Raw genomic sequence first — 18,495 nt, forward strand, 5'->3', positions numbered from 1 at the left:
CTGCTATGTAATGGGTAGTACCTACCAAAAGTGGTTCCAGGAAGGACAACCAGCAAGAAGATCATGGGCATCTAAAGCTCATTGGCACACATGGGGACCATAGGATAGACTTTGTGGTCCGATCCCTCATAAAAGTTACAGTAACACAAATTATTGAAAATTGGTCAAAATGCTCAAGGCTCAAAGTGCCTACTATTGACATGTAGTGATGGACGAACATCGGCACGGACGGTTCACTAACGCGCGTTCGCGGCGGGCCCCGTTGACTTTAATAGCAGGCGAACTGGAAAAACCTTCAGGTCATATTTGCAGCCACCAAATACTTACTAGAAATGCACAAACAAGGACAGTGTCATACCAGAGGGGGATGTGGAAAAAATTCCCCCCAAAAATATGTATTTTAATCAGGGGCCATTTTTATGCATCTTAAATGACTAGATGGGCCAAATGGTTCTTATCTGCTGACACATTCTATGTTAAAGGAAACTCTCAAAAATGTGCCCTGCTGAAACCTAGAATTTTTTTTATTTTAGGCCATGAGAGTACAGGCCCCAAAAATTAGGCATTCACCTGACAGAAAATAACTCGTGACTATGTGGCTGGAGGTACATTAGGCGGTCACCGGATAAACATTTTACTGTTGGCCAGTACAGGAACCAAAAAGTTGGCATTCACTTGACGGAAAAGAACTTGTGATTATGTGGTTGTTGGTACATTAGGAGGTCACTGGATACAGTTTTTACTATAAACCAATGAAGTACAGGCCCCCAAAATTAGGCATTCACCTGACAGAAAAGAACTTGTGTTTATATGGCTGGAGGTACATTAGGCGTACACTGGATAAAACTTTTACTGTAGGCCGGTACAGGCCCCAAAAATTAAACATTCACCTGACAGAAAATAACTTATAATTATGTGGCTGGAGATACATTAGGCGGTCACTGGATACAAATTTTACTGTAGGCCTCTGGATTAGAGGCCCCAAAAATTAGGCATTCACCTGACAAAAAAGGCCTTTTATGCTGCTGTATATACCGTACATAAGACAAGGACCATTCTCTGTTCTGGGTGGTGGCAGATATGTGTGGGTTGGCATGAGGAAATTCAATTACACGTGGTTGTCACAGGTGTTGTATTCCTCAGAGATCCATGCCTCATTCATTTTTAGAAATGTGAGGTAGTCCACACTGTCGTGAGAAAGAACATACAGTTTACTGCATATGCCACAGATTGGTCAGAATGCTCAAGGCTCAAAGTGCCTACTATTGACATGTAGTGATGGACGAACATTGGCTGGGACGGTTCACTAACGCGCGTTCGCGGCGGGCCCCATTGACTTTAATAGCAGGCGAACTGGAAAAACCTTCAGGTCATATTTGCAGCCACCAAATACTTACTAGAAGTGCACAAACAAGGACAGTGTCATACCAGAGGGGGATCATTGGCAAAAACTCCCACAACAAATATGTATTTTAATCAGGGGCCATTTTTATGCATCTTAAATGATATTATTGTGTAAAACTTACATAAATATATGTAATATATGTCATATCATTCCGCAAAAATCATACCCTACCCAAAGTAAGCGCCCAAAAACTGAAAAAATTATGACTCTCAGACTATGGAAACACTAAAACATGTTTTTGTTTTGCTTTTAAAATGAAATCATTGTGTAAAACTTACATAAATATAAAAAAAAGTATACATATTAGGCATCACCTCGTCCCTATCGACCGGCTCTATAAAAATATCACAAGATCTAACCCCTTAGATGAACACCGTAAAAAATAAAAAATAAAAACTGTGCTAAATAAACAATTTTTTGTCACCTTACATCACAAAAAGTGTAATAGCAAGCGATCAAAAAGTCACACGCACCCAAAATAGTGCCAATAAAACTGTCATATTATCCTGTAAAAATTATACCCTACCCAAGGTAATTGCCCAAAAACTGAAAAAATTATGGCTCTCAGACTATGGAAACACTAAAACATTATTTATTTTTTTTGCTTCAAAAAAGAAATCAATGTGTAAAACTTACATAAATAAAAAAAGTATACATATTAGGTATTGCCGCATCCGTGACAACCTGGTCTATAAAAATATCACATGATCTAACTAGAGATGCTGCGAACATAAAATTTTCTGTTCGCGAACGGCGAACGCGAATTTCTGCAAATGTTCGCGAACGGGCGAACCACAATTGACTTCAATAGGCAGGCAAATTTTAAAACCCACAGGGACTCTTTCTAGCCACAGTAGTGATGGAAAAGTTGTTTCAAGGGGACTAACACCTGGACTGTGGCATGCCTGAGGGGGATCCATGGAAAAACTCCCATGGAAAATTACATAGTTGACGCAGAGTTGGATTTTAATCCATAAAGGGCATAAATCATTTAACAATTCAAAATATTTATGAACAACGTGGTTTAAAACATCCAGTGTGTGTATACGATCAGGTATAATGTTGTATCGATCAGGTAGTGTAAGGGTTACGCCCGCTTCACTGATATTGACAGACTAAACTCCCCTTTTAATGCACCGCAAACAACCACAAACAGTCCATTTGCCCAACAGCAAACTTCCCATTTGCACAAGGTTGGATACCAAGCTAGCCATGTCCCGTTGATGTCATTGAAGGTTTCTTACTCCACCCAGCCACGTACAACACCAAGGGTCCCCAAAAGGGGAATTGAATTGATTTTTCGAACGGGGAGATGGTTAAAAAAAACGCTGTCTCCCTCCTCTAGGTTTGAATCCACACCACGGTCACTGCGTCTGCGCCGTGCAATTTACTTTTACAATTTACAATTTCACACCCATTATGAGTGGTATTTTCTGTAGTACTATTCTCATCAGTTTAATCCCTGTTACGTGACGTCCCTAATCTGGGGTCCATTTATTAAATTGATTTTTTGAACAGGGAGATGGTTAAAAAAAACGCTGGATCCCTCCCCTTTGTTTGAATCCACGCCACGGTCACTGCGTCTGCGCCGTGCAATTTACTGTCACACGCGATATGAGTGGTATTTTCTGTAGTGCTATTCTCATCAGTTTAATCCCTGTTACGTCCCATATCAGGGATTGCCTTTTGTGAAAAAAAAATTGAGGCCTGGTACCTTCGACTGCCTTCACAGTGACAGACCAAACTCTGATACACTAAACTGAATTGATTTTAGGAAACGGGAGATGGAAAAAGCAGCTTGGTCGGTCCTCTTACTCCCAAGTTGGGGCACTGCGCGTGCACGGAGCAATGTGCTGTGACACCCTATATGAGTGGTGTCTTAACTAGTACTATTCCTATCAGTTTATTCCCTGTTACGTCCCCTATCCGGGGACGTGTGTCGAATTGATTAATCATTGTTGAATTAACGACATCCTGAAATAATTTTGTTCTGAGCTCTGTACTTGCTTTGTATTGGAATTGATGGGGATTTTTTAAATTGTCTGCATTATTTCTTTTTTTTTTTTTTAAGAGATGGAAAACTTTTAGTGCCAATAGCTTTGCTCAGGAGGAAATAAAAAGCATCATGCAATCATTCAGGTACACAGAATGGTATAGCCTAGAAGCTTTTAAGGGCACGTTGAGGAAGTAGGCTATTTAAGTACCGAAAAGAGGAGGGGTGGAGGAATCAGGTAACAAGCTGGGATGACTTATAGCAGGAGGTACTGGATAAATTTGGATTAGCCAGAAGGAGAATGATTAATAAACTAAAAGAGGCAGGATTTGCAGTAGTGACTCAGTTGGGTGGGAGGGGGGATTGGGGAAGGGTATGTTTTTCGATTTGCTTATTTGGAATATGATAAAACTCTGTATCACCTATGTACTGATTCTGTAACCAAAAGTCTTGTATTATGCGATGGTGAAACTAATAAAATCTTGGGGAAAAAAAATGAATAGTGAGTGCAGCTCTGGAGTATAATACAGGATGTAACTTAGGATCAGTACAGGATAAGTAATGTAATGTATGTACACAGTGACTGCACCAGCAGAATAGTGAGTGCAGCTCTGGAGTAACTCAGGATCAATACGGAATAAGTAATGTATATACATAGTAACTCCACCAGCAGAAAAGTGAGTGCAGCTCTGGAGTATAATACATGATCAGTACAGGATATGTTGCTATATTAAATTTATATAAGGGTACATTATTACATGCTTATACAACATTATAACTTACTTAGATGGAGGGACATCAGCTTTTCTGGGAGTTGCATGAGCTTCTGAGCTGGTCGGACTAGAGGTCGTTGATTTTTTCCGGATGTGGCCGGGATGCTCCTCGGACGCTGCTGCCCCGCTGTCCGTCACGTGGTTGGAGGCGGAGAGAAGAAGCTGTTGGATTCTGCTGTTCTTTGCAAAGTCCAGTGGGCAATACTGACGCTTGTTCCTCACGTCCACCCACGCACCGTACAGTAACAGCAGCTTGACTAATCCTTCATGGTTCCTGCGGATGGCCTCATGCAGAGCGGTGTTCCCTTTTACATTGCTGAGATTGACAGATGCTCCTTGCTCCAGTAAGAGGGAACTCATCTCCAGGTGGCCTGCTATGCAGGAGTAGATTAGCGGCATGTTCCCGTTTATGTCCTTCTTGTTCTTCCCCGTGCTGAACTCCATCAGAAGTTTTACCACCTCAAAATTTCCCTTGTGACAGGCCAGGTGCAGAGGAAGGGCCCGGTTCCCGTTCTTTGCATCCACGTGGGCCCCGTGTTTCAAGAGCAGAGTCACAAGAACGGAGTGACCATTTAAGGCTGCGATATGTAGAGGTGTGAATCCATCCCGACTGGTCCCAGACCATTACTGGGAATCCTGTTCAGCTTCTTCTGAACAGGACCACATGTGCGGCACTGGCACAGAGGGTGACAAAACTCCTTCCCAACCAGTGAGTCTTCCAGTTCTTCATCATAGTCACCCACTCCAAGAGGTAACAAACCATTTCCAGGTCTCCATCAGAGATGGCTCGTAACAGCTTTTCGACATCTTTATACTTGCTTTTGACGTCATCTTGCCTGGTGGACATCGTGCAGATTCCATGATGGACAGGATCTTCAAGGAGTTCAAGGTGCACTGCAGTGGCGTCTCTTTCCTCTTGTTTGACACCTTGGGGTCGGCTCCATTCTGTAGCAGCACCTCAATAATCCCCTGGTACCCCCAGCGGGCAGCGACGTGGAGCGCTGTGTCGCCCTTCTCATTACCACAATCCATTCTACAAGAGTTTACATTGTAATAGACTAAAGCCTTCACTCAATCCTCATGTCCATAGGTGCAGGCCAAGTGCAGCGAGGTGTTCCCATTATTATCCTGGATGTCTCTGCTCGCCTTATAATGTAACAAGAGCAGCGCTAGCTTCTGATGACCTTTCTGGCAGGCGAGGTGAAGAGGAGTCGAGCCGTGATAATCGGTGGCATTCACCGCTGCTCCTGTTACAGATCAGGAGGTCAATAAACTGAGACTGACCACAAATGGCGGCAATGTGCAGGGGGGTGTAACTGCGATCGTCTCAAGAAAGTGGAGTAACAATGGAAGTGTCATTTAACTTTCCAGAAACCATCTTATCACAGTTGTCGCAGGAGCAGAGCGGGTGACACATTTTTTGGACGACTTCCTCATCTGCGTCTCCCTGGTTCAGCATTTTCTCCATTTCGTCTTGATTCCCACAAGCAATGTGCTGGAATAAGCAGTCTATGGGGGCAGAGGAGGTCCTAGACAGCAAGTTCATTCTCTGCCACAGCAGAGATTTATCACTCCCATCAGGATCAGCAGCTGCTTGGGACAGGTTCCCTTGCCGGATGTATTCAATGGCCGCCTCCACGGATGTCAGGCAGTACCCCAGCTCATCCTTGGCGGTGCTACAAAATCTGAAATTCTTGATGTAACTCAGGTTTGCCGTCCAGTTTGGAATCTCAGTTTTTACAAGCAAGTAGAGCAGCACAGACAGAAGGTCATCGGCGCACATCGTCTCCATGTTCACTCTCTGGCTGGGAGAATGCATGATGGTCTGCACCACTTTCTTCAGGCAGAGCAGCTTTTGCTGTGGGGACGTGCAGCGGTTCAGCTGACCCAAGACTCGCTTAGCACGAGGAATGTTAATACTGAACTCTGTCTTCACGCCTATAGCCTTCTGCTGCAGGTCTTGAAAGCTTCTCGTAATCTTGTTAAAGGCAGCATCCTCACTCGCCTCGATGGTACCCACTTGCTTGAAGATGAGATCGTAGATGCCGTGATGAATGTACATCTCCACGGCTTGCTTCATCAGATTCATCTGAGTTTCTTGCTTGGCAAGTGTGAATCGCGTAGTAGATGCTGAAGACATTTTGTATACAGAGCGTTGACAGAATCTATGTAATGTCGTAGATTCTTCCTCTCGTGCACTTTGAACGAGCTGCGGAAAGAGGTAACGCTTCTGTCAAATTTATCCACGTGTTTCCCTAGGAATTCCTTCACGTCGTCTATGTTCTTTAAAGTGCAGGCAGCAGACGGGACGGCAGCTTCTTCTGGATTCTCATCTTTTTCTAAGGGTTGGGAAATACACTGGATACTAAAACAGAACAGATACAGAGAGCGAATATCCGAAACCGGCTCCAAGTTTAACCAGATTTCCCTGAATGAAAATCTCCTTTCCATTTTCTGTCAGAAACCCCCCTTCACTGGGTTTGAGAAGATAGGTGACAGGTGCTGGTGAAACTTCCTTTACATGGAACCAGAACAATGCCGTGGACCTCTGCAGCTTTGTTGATCAGGTCGGGTCTCTGGTTTTGGATAGTCAGGTAGAAATCGTTGTTCTGGATGTCCTCATCATATAAAGCCATAAGGACTGTCAGTTCTTGGAGCTGCCGGACAGCAGATAAGGGATCTCGGTCATGTCTGCTCCCCCATATCTTCTTAATTACACGGGGGTATAACGCTCTCAGCGGGGGAAAATGCCGCTACCCACTCCTCCTACTCCGCAGAAGCAGCCGCTCTCCTTTACCCCACTTCTCGTCTGCATTATTTATAATAAAAAAAATTATAATAAAGTCTCTTAATAGTTTATTTTATGTATTAAAAACCATATAAAAATTATCCAGCTGATCGCTTTTAGTCTGATAATAATGAAGCAACGGCCTTTTCTGGGGTGTGGCAACATTGCCAACACACTCATAGAGGTGATGATCGCTTCATTGTGATGCGCAAGCCCCTTCACCACAACAAGGTACCGATCACAAAGGGGAATTGACGCATGTATGTGCCTTTTTTTTATTTTGTTTTTGCAGCCACAGTGCAGCACTAGAGGCCAGAAAAATTAGGCATGTACACATGCCTGAAAAATAATGTTATTGTTGCAGCCGCTGTTGTAGCAGCGGTCGGAAAAAATTCATGTTTTCAAGGCAGAAAGGTGACTAAAACATTGTGGCTTGAACCCTAGTTGGTGGTGATGAATTCACGAAAGTCATCCGGTATGCAGACATTAAATTCAGCAGCGTGGGGACCATTTTGAGGCCAAGGCATGTCATCAGGCCTTTTGTTAGTCAAACGTATCCCCCACTGTCAGTCCCTTCGGGATCCATGCCTCATTCATCTTAATGAAGGTAAGGTAATCAACACTTTTTTGACCGAGGCAACTTCTTTGTCAGTGACAATGCCTCCTGCTGCACTGAAGGTCCATTCTGACAGGACACTTGAAGCGGGGCAGGCCAGAAGTTCTATCGCAAACTGGCATAGTTCAGGCCACAGGTCAAGCCTGCACACCCAGTAGTCAAGGGGTTCATCGCTATTCAGAGTGTCTATCTGCAGAGGTAGTCTGCTTCCTGTCGGTCGAGTCGTTCTCTAAGGCTGGATCCCGAAGGGCTGTGGTGATGTGTAGGACTGAAAAAGCTCTGCATGTCCTCATTCAACAACACATCTGTAAAGCGTCCTGTCCTTGCCGCCGTGGTCGTGGTAGGAGGAGGATTACTTTCACCTCTTCCCCTGTTAGATTCCCGTTGTGCTGTGACATCCCCCTTATAAGCTGTGCAAAGCATATTTTTTTGTTTGGTTTTGAACTGCTGCATCCTTTCTGTCTTTCGGTAATTTGGTAACATTTCCGCCACTTTCTGCTTATACCAAGGGTCTAGTAGCGTGGCCACCCAGTACAGGTCGTTCTCCTTCATCCTTTTTATACGAGGGTCCCTCAACAGACATGACAGCATGAAAGACCCCATTTGCACAAGGTTGGATGCCGACCTACTCATTTCCCGTTCCTCGTCCTCACTGATGTCATTGACGGTCTGTTCTTCCCCCCAGCCACGTACAACATCAGGGGTCCCAGATGGGTGGCAACAACGAGCACCCTGGGATGCCTGCTGTGGTTGGTCTTCCTCCTCCTCTGACTCCTCTTCCTCATACTCCTCTTCCAGCGTTATCGCAGGTCCGGCAAGCGATGGTGACAAGGCTGTTTCTGGTGGTGATGGTGACCACAACTCTTCCTCTTCACGCTCATCTACAGCCTGATCCAGCACTCTTCGCAGGGCACGCTCCAGGAAGAAAACAAATGGGATGAGGTCGCTGATGGTGCCTTCGGTGCGACTGACTAGGTTTGTCACCTCCTCAAAAGGACGCATGAGCCTACAGGCATTGCGCATGAGCGTCCAGTAACGTGGCAAAAAAATTCCCAGCTCCGCAGAGGCTGTCCTAGCACCCCGGTCATACAAATACTCGTTGACGGCTTTTTCTTGTTGGAGCAGGCAGTCGAACATTAGGAGTGTTAAATTCCAACGTGTCGGGCTGTCGCAAATCAAGCGCCTCACTGGCATGTTGTTTCGGCGCTGAATGTCTGAAAAGTGCGCCATGGCCATGTAGGAACGCCTGAAATGGCCACGCACCTTCCTGGCCTGCTTGAGGACGTCCTGTAAGCCTGGGTACTTAGACACAAAGCGTTGTACGATGAGTTTCAACACACGTGCCATGCACTGCACATGTGACAACTTGCAAAAATTCAATGCCGCCAACAAATTGCTTCCATTGTCACACACCACTTTGCCGATCTCCAGTTGGTGCCGAGTCGGCCACTGATCCACCTGTGCGTTCAGGGCGGACAGGAGTGCTGGTCCGGTGTGGCTCTCTGTCGTATCCGGGATGTGGAATAGCCCCTGGGGAGCTGGGGTATTCAGTTGATGTGCAGCCAGACGCCACTGCAGAAGAGGACTCAGCCGAGGAGGTTATGGAAGAGGATGGAATAGGAGGGGTAGAGGAGGTGGCAGTAGGCCTGTCTGCTAGTCGTGGCGGTGTCACCAACTCTGCTGCAGAGCCACGCATTCCATGCTTGGCAGCCGTCAGCAGGTTGACCCAATGCGCAGTGTAGGCGATATACCTGCCCTGACCGTGCTTTGCAGACCAGGTATCAGTGGTCCGATGGACCCTTGCCCCAACACTGTATGCCAGAGATGCCATGACTTCCTTTTCAGTCACTGAGTAGAGGTTTGGGATTGCCTTTTTTGAAAAAATAATTTGCCCGAGTACCTTCCACTGTGGTGTCCCAATAGCGACAAATTTTTTGAAGGCCTCAGACTCCCCCAGCTGGTATGGTAAAAGCTGGCTGGCTAAGAGTTCCGTCAAGCCAGCTGTCAGAAGCCGGGCAAGGGGGTGACTCTGTGACATTGGCTTCTTACGCTCAAACATTTCCTTTACAGACACCTGACTGTGGGCAGAAGAGATGGAACTGCTGAAGGTGAGAGGCAGAGTGGCGGGTGGTTAAGAGGGGGCAAGGAGGACAGCAGTGGTTGACGTGGCTGAAGATGCTGGACCAGGAGGAGGATGGCTTTGAGCTTGTGAGCTGCTTCTACTCGTCATCATGTGTTGATCCCATAGGCGTTTGTGATGTGCGATCATGTGCCTTCGCAAAACAGTTGTACCTAGGTGGGTGTTGGATTTCCCAAAACTCAGTTTCTTTTGGCACAGGTTGCAAATGGCATCCCTGTTGTCAGAGGCAGACACACAAAAAAAATGCCACACTTCTGAGCTTTGCAATGACGGCATTCTGGTGGTGGCAACAGCATGCGTTAATTGGCGTGCTGTCTGGCTGACCCCGGGTGCCGTATACATGCTGTCTAACTGTGCCACTAGCTCCTTGCGACGACCTCCCCCTGCTTCCAACTCGTCTCCTCCTTCTCTCTGTCTCCCCTTCTAAACTTTCCCCCTCTTCTTCTTCTCTTCGAGCAGGCACCCACGTGGCATCCACGGACACATCGTCATCATCAACGACTTCACTTGTATCTGACACCTCAGAAAAGGAAGCAGCGGTGGGTAAAACAACATCATCATCATCATCACACTGTACATTCACGTGTGTAATGCTGCCTGACTGAGACATATCCCTGTTATCTACATCCCCTGGCAATAATGGTTGTAAATCACTAATTTCATCCAACTGATGTGTAAATAACTCCTCTGAGGGATCAAATGAAGCGGCTGTGGTGGTAGTGGTGGTAGTGGTGGTGGTGGCGGCGGGCGGGAGAGTGGTAACTTGAGAGCAGGTGACCAAAGCTGAGCTGGAGGAGGATGGTGCGTCAAGGTTCTTAGCGGAAGCTGTTGAAGATTGGATGTCCTCTGTAAGCCAGTCAACTATATTCTCCAAATTTTTTGGGTTCAGGGTACGTGGCCTCTGAACACTGGGCATTATTCCAGGGCCAGTGGAAATCACAGCACCACGACCACGACGGCCCCTGCGGGGTGGTCTGCCTCTGCCTCTCATTTTTTTTAGATAAGTGGTACTATGCGTGCAAGTTACTGTGCCACCCCATATAAGTGGTGGGCAGTGGGCACAGTACAGTGTGTGTGGGCCTGCCAAACACGGGGTTGCAAATATGATTATATCACAGAAAATTTTTAAATATAATTTTTTTTATCTGCAAGGAATTTCAGTGAATGACACCCTGTAACGGTATGAGTGCAGGCCTAGCCACTAGCCAGTGGCCACAATACAGTCTATGTGGGCCTGACACACACAGGCTTGCAAATGTGATTATATCACAGAAAATTTTTAAATATTTTTTTATATGCGAGGTATTTTCTGTCACACCCTGTATGACGTGCTGTCTGTGACTGAAAAAAATAATAAAAGCACACTGATGTACCAGCCCTGAAAAGGGCTTTTTGGGGTGCTGTCAGGACGCTGTCCTTACAGCAGATGAGTCTGTGGACACAGAACATTACCCTAGCTAACGCTCTCCCTATTGAATCAGCAGCAGCACTGTCCCTCCTCTCACTGTGAATGCAGCTTCTGAATGAATCTAAAATGGATGCTGTCCAGGAGGTGGGAGGGTCTGGGAGGGAGGGTCTGCTTCTGATTGGCTGGAATCTGTCTGCTGACTGTGAGGTACAGGGTCAAAGTTTACTCAATGATGATGTATAGGGGGCGGACCGAACATCGCATTTGTTTGCCCGCCACGGTGAACACGAATAAGCTATGTTCAACGGGAACTGTTCGCTGGCGAATAGTTCGGGATATCACTAGATCTAACCTGTCAGATGAATGTTGTAAATAACAAAAAATAAAAACAGTTCCAAAACAGCATTTTCTTATCTTGCCTCACAAAAATTGTAATATAGAGCAACCAAAAATCATATGTACCCTAAACTAGTACCAACAATATTGCCACCCTATACCGTAGTTTCTAAAATGGGGCCGATTTTTGGGAGTTTCTACTCTAGAGGTGCATCAGAGGTGCTTCAAATGGGACATGGTCTCAAAAAAACCAGTCCAGCAAAATCTGCCTTTCGAAAACCGTATGGCAATCCTTTCCTTCTGCGCCCTGCCATGTGCCCGTACAGCTGTTTACAACCACATATAGGGTGTTTCTGTAAACTACAGAATCAAGGCCATAAATATTGAGTTTTGTTTGGCTGTTAACCCTTGCTTTGTTACTGGGAAAAATGGATTAAAAAGAAAGATTTGCCCAAAAATTTAAATTCTGAAATTTCTTCTCCATTTGCCAATAACTCTTGTGGAACACCTAAAGGGTTAACGACTAGGGATGAGCGAACTCGAACTGTATAGTTCGGGTTCGTACCGAATTTTGGGGTGTCCGTGACATGGACCCGAACCCGGACATTTTCGTAAAAGTCCGGGTTCGGTGTTCGTCGCTTTCTTGGCGCTTTTGTGACGCTTTCTTGGCGCTTTTTGAAAGGCTGCAAAGCAGCCAATCAACAAGTGTCATACTACTTGCCCCAAGAGGCCATCACAGCCATGCCTACTATTGGCATGGCTGTGATTGGCCAGAGCACCATGTGACCCAGCCTCTATTTAAGCTGGAGTCACATAGCGCCGCCCGTCACTCTGCTCTGATTAGCGTAGGGAGAGGTTGCGGCTGCGACAGTAGGGCGAGATTAGGCAGATTAACTCCTCCAAAGGACTTGATTATTGATCGATCTGCAGCTGTGGGTCATTGAGCTGCTGATACTCAATTGCTCACTGTTTTTAGGCTGCCCAGACCGTTTGTCAGTCACTTTTTTCTGGGGTGATCGGCGGCCATTTTGTGTCTTGTGGTTCGCCAGCACAAGCTGCGACCAAGTGCATTTAACCCTCAATGGTGTGGTTGTTTTTTGGCTAAAGCCTACATCAGGGTGAAGCTGTCACACCAAGTGCATTTAACCAGCAATAATCTGTTTATTTTTTGGCCATATACTACATCAGGGGCAAGCTGCGCCTGTCACCAAGTGCATTTAACCCTCAATGGTGTGCTTGTTTTTTGGCTAAAGCCTACATCAGGGTGAAGCTGTCACACCAAGTGCATTTAACCAGCAATAGTCTGTTTATTTTTTGGCCATATACTACATCAGGGGTAAGCTGCGCCTCTCACCAAGTGCATTTAACCATCAATGGTGTGGTTGTTTTTTGGATAAAGCCTACATCAGGGTGAAGCTGTCACACCAAGTGCATTTAACCAGCAATAGTCTGTTCATTTTTTTGGCCATATTCTACATCAGGGGCAAGCTGCGCCCGTCACCAAGTGCATTTAACCCTCAATAGTGTGGTTGGTCAAGCTGTCACACCAAGTGCATTTAACCAGCAATAGTCTGTTCATTTTTTGGCCATATACTACATCAGGGGCAAGCTGCGCCTGTCACCAAGTGCATTTAACCCTCAGTAGTGTGGTTGGTCAAGCTGTCACACCAAGTGCATTTAACCAGCAATAGTGTGGTTATTTTTTGGCCATATCCCAGTCTAATTCTGTCAGTAAATCTATACCTGTCACCCAGCGCCTAAATACTAGGCCTCAAATTATATATCCCGCTAAATCTGTCGTTACTGCTGTACTGTTCTGGCTGGGCAAGTTATTCAGTGTCCGTCAAAGCACATTTTTTGTTCTGGGTTGAAATACAATTCCCAATTTAGCAATTTCCTAATTTAGTGGTTTCTGCTGTATCAGAGCTATTTGAAATCTATCCCTAAAAGGGTATATAATATTCAAGGTGCACATAGGGTCATTCAGAATAACTTCACACACACGCTACTGTGCATTTCCAAGTCTAATTCCGTCAGTAAATCTATACCTGTCACCCAGCGCCTAAATACTAGGCCTCAAATTTATATCCCGCTAAATCTGTTGTTATTGCTGTACTGTTCTGGCTGGGCAAGTTATTTAGTGTCTGTCAAAGCACATTTTTTGTTCTGGGTTGAAATACAATTCCCAATTTAGCAATTTCCTAATTTAGTGGTTTCTGCTGTATCAGAGCTATTTGAAATCTATCCCTAAAAGGGTATATAATATTCAAGGTGCACATAGGGTCATTAAGAATAACTTCACACACACGCTACTGTGCATTTCCAAGTCTAATTCCGTCAGTAAATCTATACCTGTCACCCAGCGCCTAAATACTAGGCCTCAAATTTATATCCCGCTAAATCTGTCGTTACTGCTGTACTGTTCTGGCTGGGCAAGTTATTTAGTGTCCGTCAAAGCACATTTTTTGTTCTGGGTTGAAATACAATTCCCAATTTAGCAATTTCCTAATTTAGTGGTTTCTGCTGTATCAGAGCTATTTGAAATCTATCCCTAAAAGGGTATATAATATTCAAGGTGCACATAGGGTCATTCAGAATAACTTCACACACACGCTACTGTGCATTTCCAAGTCTAATTCCGTCAGTAAATCTATACCTGTCACCCAGCGCCTAAATACTAGGCCTCAAATTTATATCCCGCTAAATCTGTTGTTATTGCTTTACTGTTCTGGCTGGGCAAGTTATTTAGTGTCTGTCAAAGCACATTTTTTGTTCTGGGTTGAAATACAATTCCCAATTTAGCAATTTCCTAATTTAGTGGTTTCTGCTGTATCAGAGCTATTTGAAATCTATCCCTAAAAGGGTATATAATATTCAAGGTGCACATAGGGTCATTAAGAATAACTTCACACACACGCTACTGTGCATTTCCAAGTCTAATTCCGTCAGTAAATCTATACCTGTCACCCAGCGCCTAAATACTAGGCCTCAAATTTATATCCCGCTAAATCTGTCGTTACTGCTGTACTGTTCTGGCTGGGCAAGTTATTTAGTGTCCGTCAAAGCACATTTTTTGTTCTGGGTTGAAATACAATTCCCAATTTAGCAATTTCCTAATTTAGTGGTTTCTGCTGTATCAGAGCTATTTGAAATCTATCCCTAAAAGGGTATATAATATTCAAGGTGCACATAGGGTCATTCAGAATAACTTCACACACACGCTACTGTGCATTTCCAAGTCTAATTCCGTCAGTAAATCTATACCTGTCACCCAGCGCCTAAATACTAGGCCTCAAATTTATATCCCGCTAAATCTGTCGTTACTGCTGTACTGTTCTGGCTGGGCAAGTTATTTAGTGTCCGTCAAAGCACATTTTTTGTTCTGGGTTGAAATACAATTCCCAATTTAGCAATTTCCTAATTTAGTGGTTTCTGCTGTATCAGAGCTATTTGAAATCTATCCCTAAAAGGGTATATAATATTCAAGGTGCACATAGGGTCATTCAGAATAACTTCACACACACGCTACTGTGCATTTCCAAGTCTAATTCTGTCAGTAAATCTATACCTGTCACCCAGCGCCTAAATACTAGGCCTCAAATTTATATTCAGCTGAATTTGAATACAATACATTGGGCCAAATAATATTTTTGTTGTTGTGGTGAACGATAACTATGAGGAAAACATCTAGCAAGGGACGCGGACGCGGACATGGTCGTGGTGAAGTTAGTGGACCCTCTGGTGCTGGGAGAGGACGTGGCCGTTCTGCCACATCCACACATCCTAGTGTACCAACTACCTCAGGTCCCAGTAGCCGCCAGAATTTACAGCGATATATGGTGGGGCCCAATGCCGTTCGAAGGATGGTAAGGCCTGAGCAGATACAGGCATTAGTCAATTGTGTGGCCGACAGTGGATCCAGCACGTTCACATTATCTCCCACCCAGTCTTCTGCAGAAAGCGCACAGATGGCGCCTGAAAACCAACCCCATCAGTCTGTCACATCACCCCCATGCATATCAGGGAAACTGTCTGAGCCTCAATTTATGCAGCAGTCTCTTATGCTGTTTGAAGACTCTGCTGGCAGGGTTTCCCAAGGGCATCCACCTAGCCCTTTCCCAGCGGTGGAAGACATAGACTGCACTGACGCACAACCACTTATGTTTCCTGATGATGAGGACATGGGAATACCAACTCAGCATGTCTCTGATGATGACGAAACACAGGTGCCAACTGCTGCGTCTTTCTGCAGTGTGCAGACTGAACAGGAGGTCAGGGATTAAGACTGGGTGGAAGACGATGCAGGGGACGATGAGGTCCTAGACCCCACATGGAATGAAGGTCGTGCCACTGACTTTCACAGTTCGGAGGAAGAGGCAGTGGTGAGACCGAGCCAACAGCGTAGCAAAAGAGGGAGCAGTGGGCAAAAGCAGAACTCCCGCCGCCAAGAGACTCCGCCTGCTACTGACCGTCGCCATCTTTGACCGAGCACCCCAAAGGCAGCTTCAAGGAGTTCCCTGGCATGGCACTACTTCAAACAATGTGCTGACGACAAGACCCGAGTGGTTTGCACGCTGTGCCATCAGAGCCTGAAGCGAGGCATTAACGTTCTGAACCTTAGCACAACCTGCATGACCAGGCACCTGCATGCAAAGCATGAACTGCAGTGGAGTAAACACCTTAAAAACAAGGAAGTCGCTCAGGCTCCCCCTGCTACCTCTTCTGCTGCTGCCGCCTCGGCCTCTTCTGCTGCTGCCGCCTCGGCCTCTTCCTCCGCCTCTGGAGGAACGTTGGCACTTGCCGCCCAGCAAACAGGGGATGTACCACCAACACCACCACCACCTCCGTCACCAAGCGTCTCAACCATGTCACACGGCAGCGTTCAGCTCTCCATCTCACAAACATTTGAGAGAAAGCATAAATGCCCACCTAGCCACCCGCGATCCCTGGCCCTGAATGCCAGCATTTCTAAACTACTGGCCTATGAAATGCGGTCATTTAGGCTGGTGGACACAGACAGCTTCAAACAGCTCATGTCACTTGCTGTCCCACAGTATGTTGTTCCCAGCCGCCACTACTTCTCCAAGAGAGCCGTGCCTTCCCTGCACAACCAAGTATCCGATAAAATCAAGTGTGCACTGCGCAACGCCATCTGTAGCAAGGTCCACCTAACCACAGATACGTGGACCAGTAAGCACGGCCAGGGACGCTATATCTCCCTAACTGCACACTGGGTAAATGTAGTGGCAGCTGGGCCCCAGGCGGAGAGCTGTTTGGCGCACGTGCTTCCGCCGCTAAGGATCGCAGGGCAACATTCTTTGCCTCCTGTTGCCACCTCCTTCTTCTCGGCTTCCTCCTCCTCTTCTTCCACCTGCTCATCCAGACAGCCACACACCTTCACCACCAACTTCAGCACAGCCCGGGGTAAACGTCAGCAGGCCATTCTGAAACTCATATGTTTGGGGGACAGGCCCCACACCGCACAGGAGTTGTGGCGGGGTATAGAACAACAGAACAACGAGTGGTTGCTGCCGGTGAGCCTCAAGCCCGGCCTGGTGGTGTGCGATAATGGGCGAAATCTTGTTGCAGCTCTGGGACTAGCCGGTTTGACGCACATCCCTTGCCTGGCGCATGTGCTGAATTTGGTAGTGCAGAAGTTCATTCACAACTACCCCGACATGTCAGAGCTGCTGCATAAAGTGCGGGCCGTCTGTTCGCGCTTCCGGCGTTCACATCCTGCCGCTGCTCGCCTGTCTGCGCTACAGCGTAACTTCGGCCTTCCCGCTCACCGCCTCATATGCAACGTGCCCACCAGGTGGAACTCCACCTTGCACATGCTGGACAGACTGTGCGAGCAGCAGCAGGCCATAGTGGAGTTTCAGCTGCAGCACGCACGGGTCAGTCGCACTGCGGAACAGCACCACTTCACCACCAATGACTGGGCCTCCATGCGAGACCTGTGTGCCCTGTTGCGCTGTTTCGAGTACTCCACCAACATGGCCAGTGGCGATGACGCCGTTATCAGCGTTACAATACCACTTCTATGTCTCCTTGAGAAAACACTTAGGGCGATGATGGAAGAGGAGGTGGCCCAGGAGGAGGAGGAGAAGGAGGTGGAAGAGGGGTCATTTTTTGCACTTTCAGGCCAGTCTCTTCGAAGTGACTCAGAGGGAGGTATTTTGCAACAGCAGAGGCCAGGTACAAATGTGGCCAGCCAGGGCCCACTACTGGAGGACGAGGAGGACGAGGATGAGGAGGAGGTGGAGGAGGATGAGGATGAAGCATGGTCACAGCGGGGTGGCACCCAACGCAGCTCGGGCCCATCACTGGTGCGTGGCTGGGGGGAAAGGCAGGACGATGACGATACGCCTCCCACAGAGGACAGCTTGTCCTTACCCCTGGGCAGCCTGGCACACATGAGCGACTACATGCTGCAGTGGCTGCGCAACGACAGCAGAGTTGCCCACATTTTAACGTGTGCGGACTACTGGGTTGCCACCCTGCTGGATCCACGCTACAAAGACAATGTGCCCACCTTACTTCCTGCACTGGAACGTGATAGGAAGATGCGCGAGTACAAGCGCACATTGGTAGACGCGCTACTTAGAGCATTCCCAAATGTCACAGGGGAACAAGTGGAAGCCCAAGGCCAAGTCAGAGGAGGAGCAAGAAGTCGCCAAGGCAGCTGTGTCACGGCCAGCTCCTCTGAGGGCAGGGTTAGCATGGCAGAGATGTGGAAAAGTTTTGTCAACACGCCACAGCTAACTGCACCACCACCTGATACGCAACGTGTTAGCAGGAGGCAACATTTCACTAACATGGTGGAACAGTACGTGTGCACACCTCTCCACGTACTGACTGATGGTTCAGCCCCATTCAACTTCTGGGTCTCTAAATTGTCCACGTGGCCAGAGCTAGCCATTTATGCCTTGGAGGTGCTGGCCTGCCCGGCGGCCAGCGTTTTGTCTGAACGTGTATTCAGCACGGCAGGGGGCGCCATTACAGATAAACGCAGCCGCCTGTCTACAGCCAATGT

General features: G+C 46.8%; 1 pseudogene; it reads right to left on the reverse strand.

Moving 5' to 3' along the window:
• Nucleotides 1-4,177: 4,177 nt before the first annotated feature.
• On the reverse strand, nt 4,178-6,939 carry LOC122925932 (annotated as a pseudogene).
• Between the last annotated feature and the right edge of the window lie 11,556 nt (nt 6,940-18,495).

This window comes from Bufo gargarizans, chromosome 2, assembly GCF_014858855.1.
Source record: "Bufo gargarizans isolate SCDJY-AF-19 chromosome 2, ASM1485885v1, whole genome shotgun sequence".
NCBI lineage: Eukaryota > Metazoa > Chordata > Amphibia > Anura > Bufonidae > Bufo > Bufo gargarizans.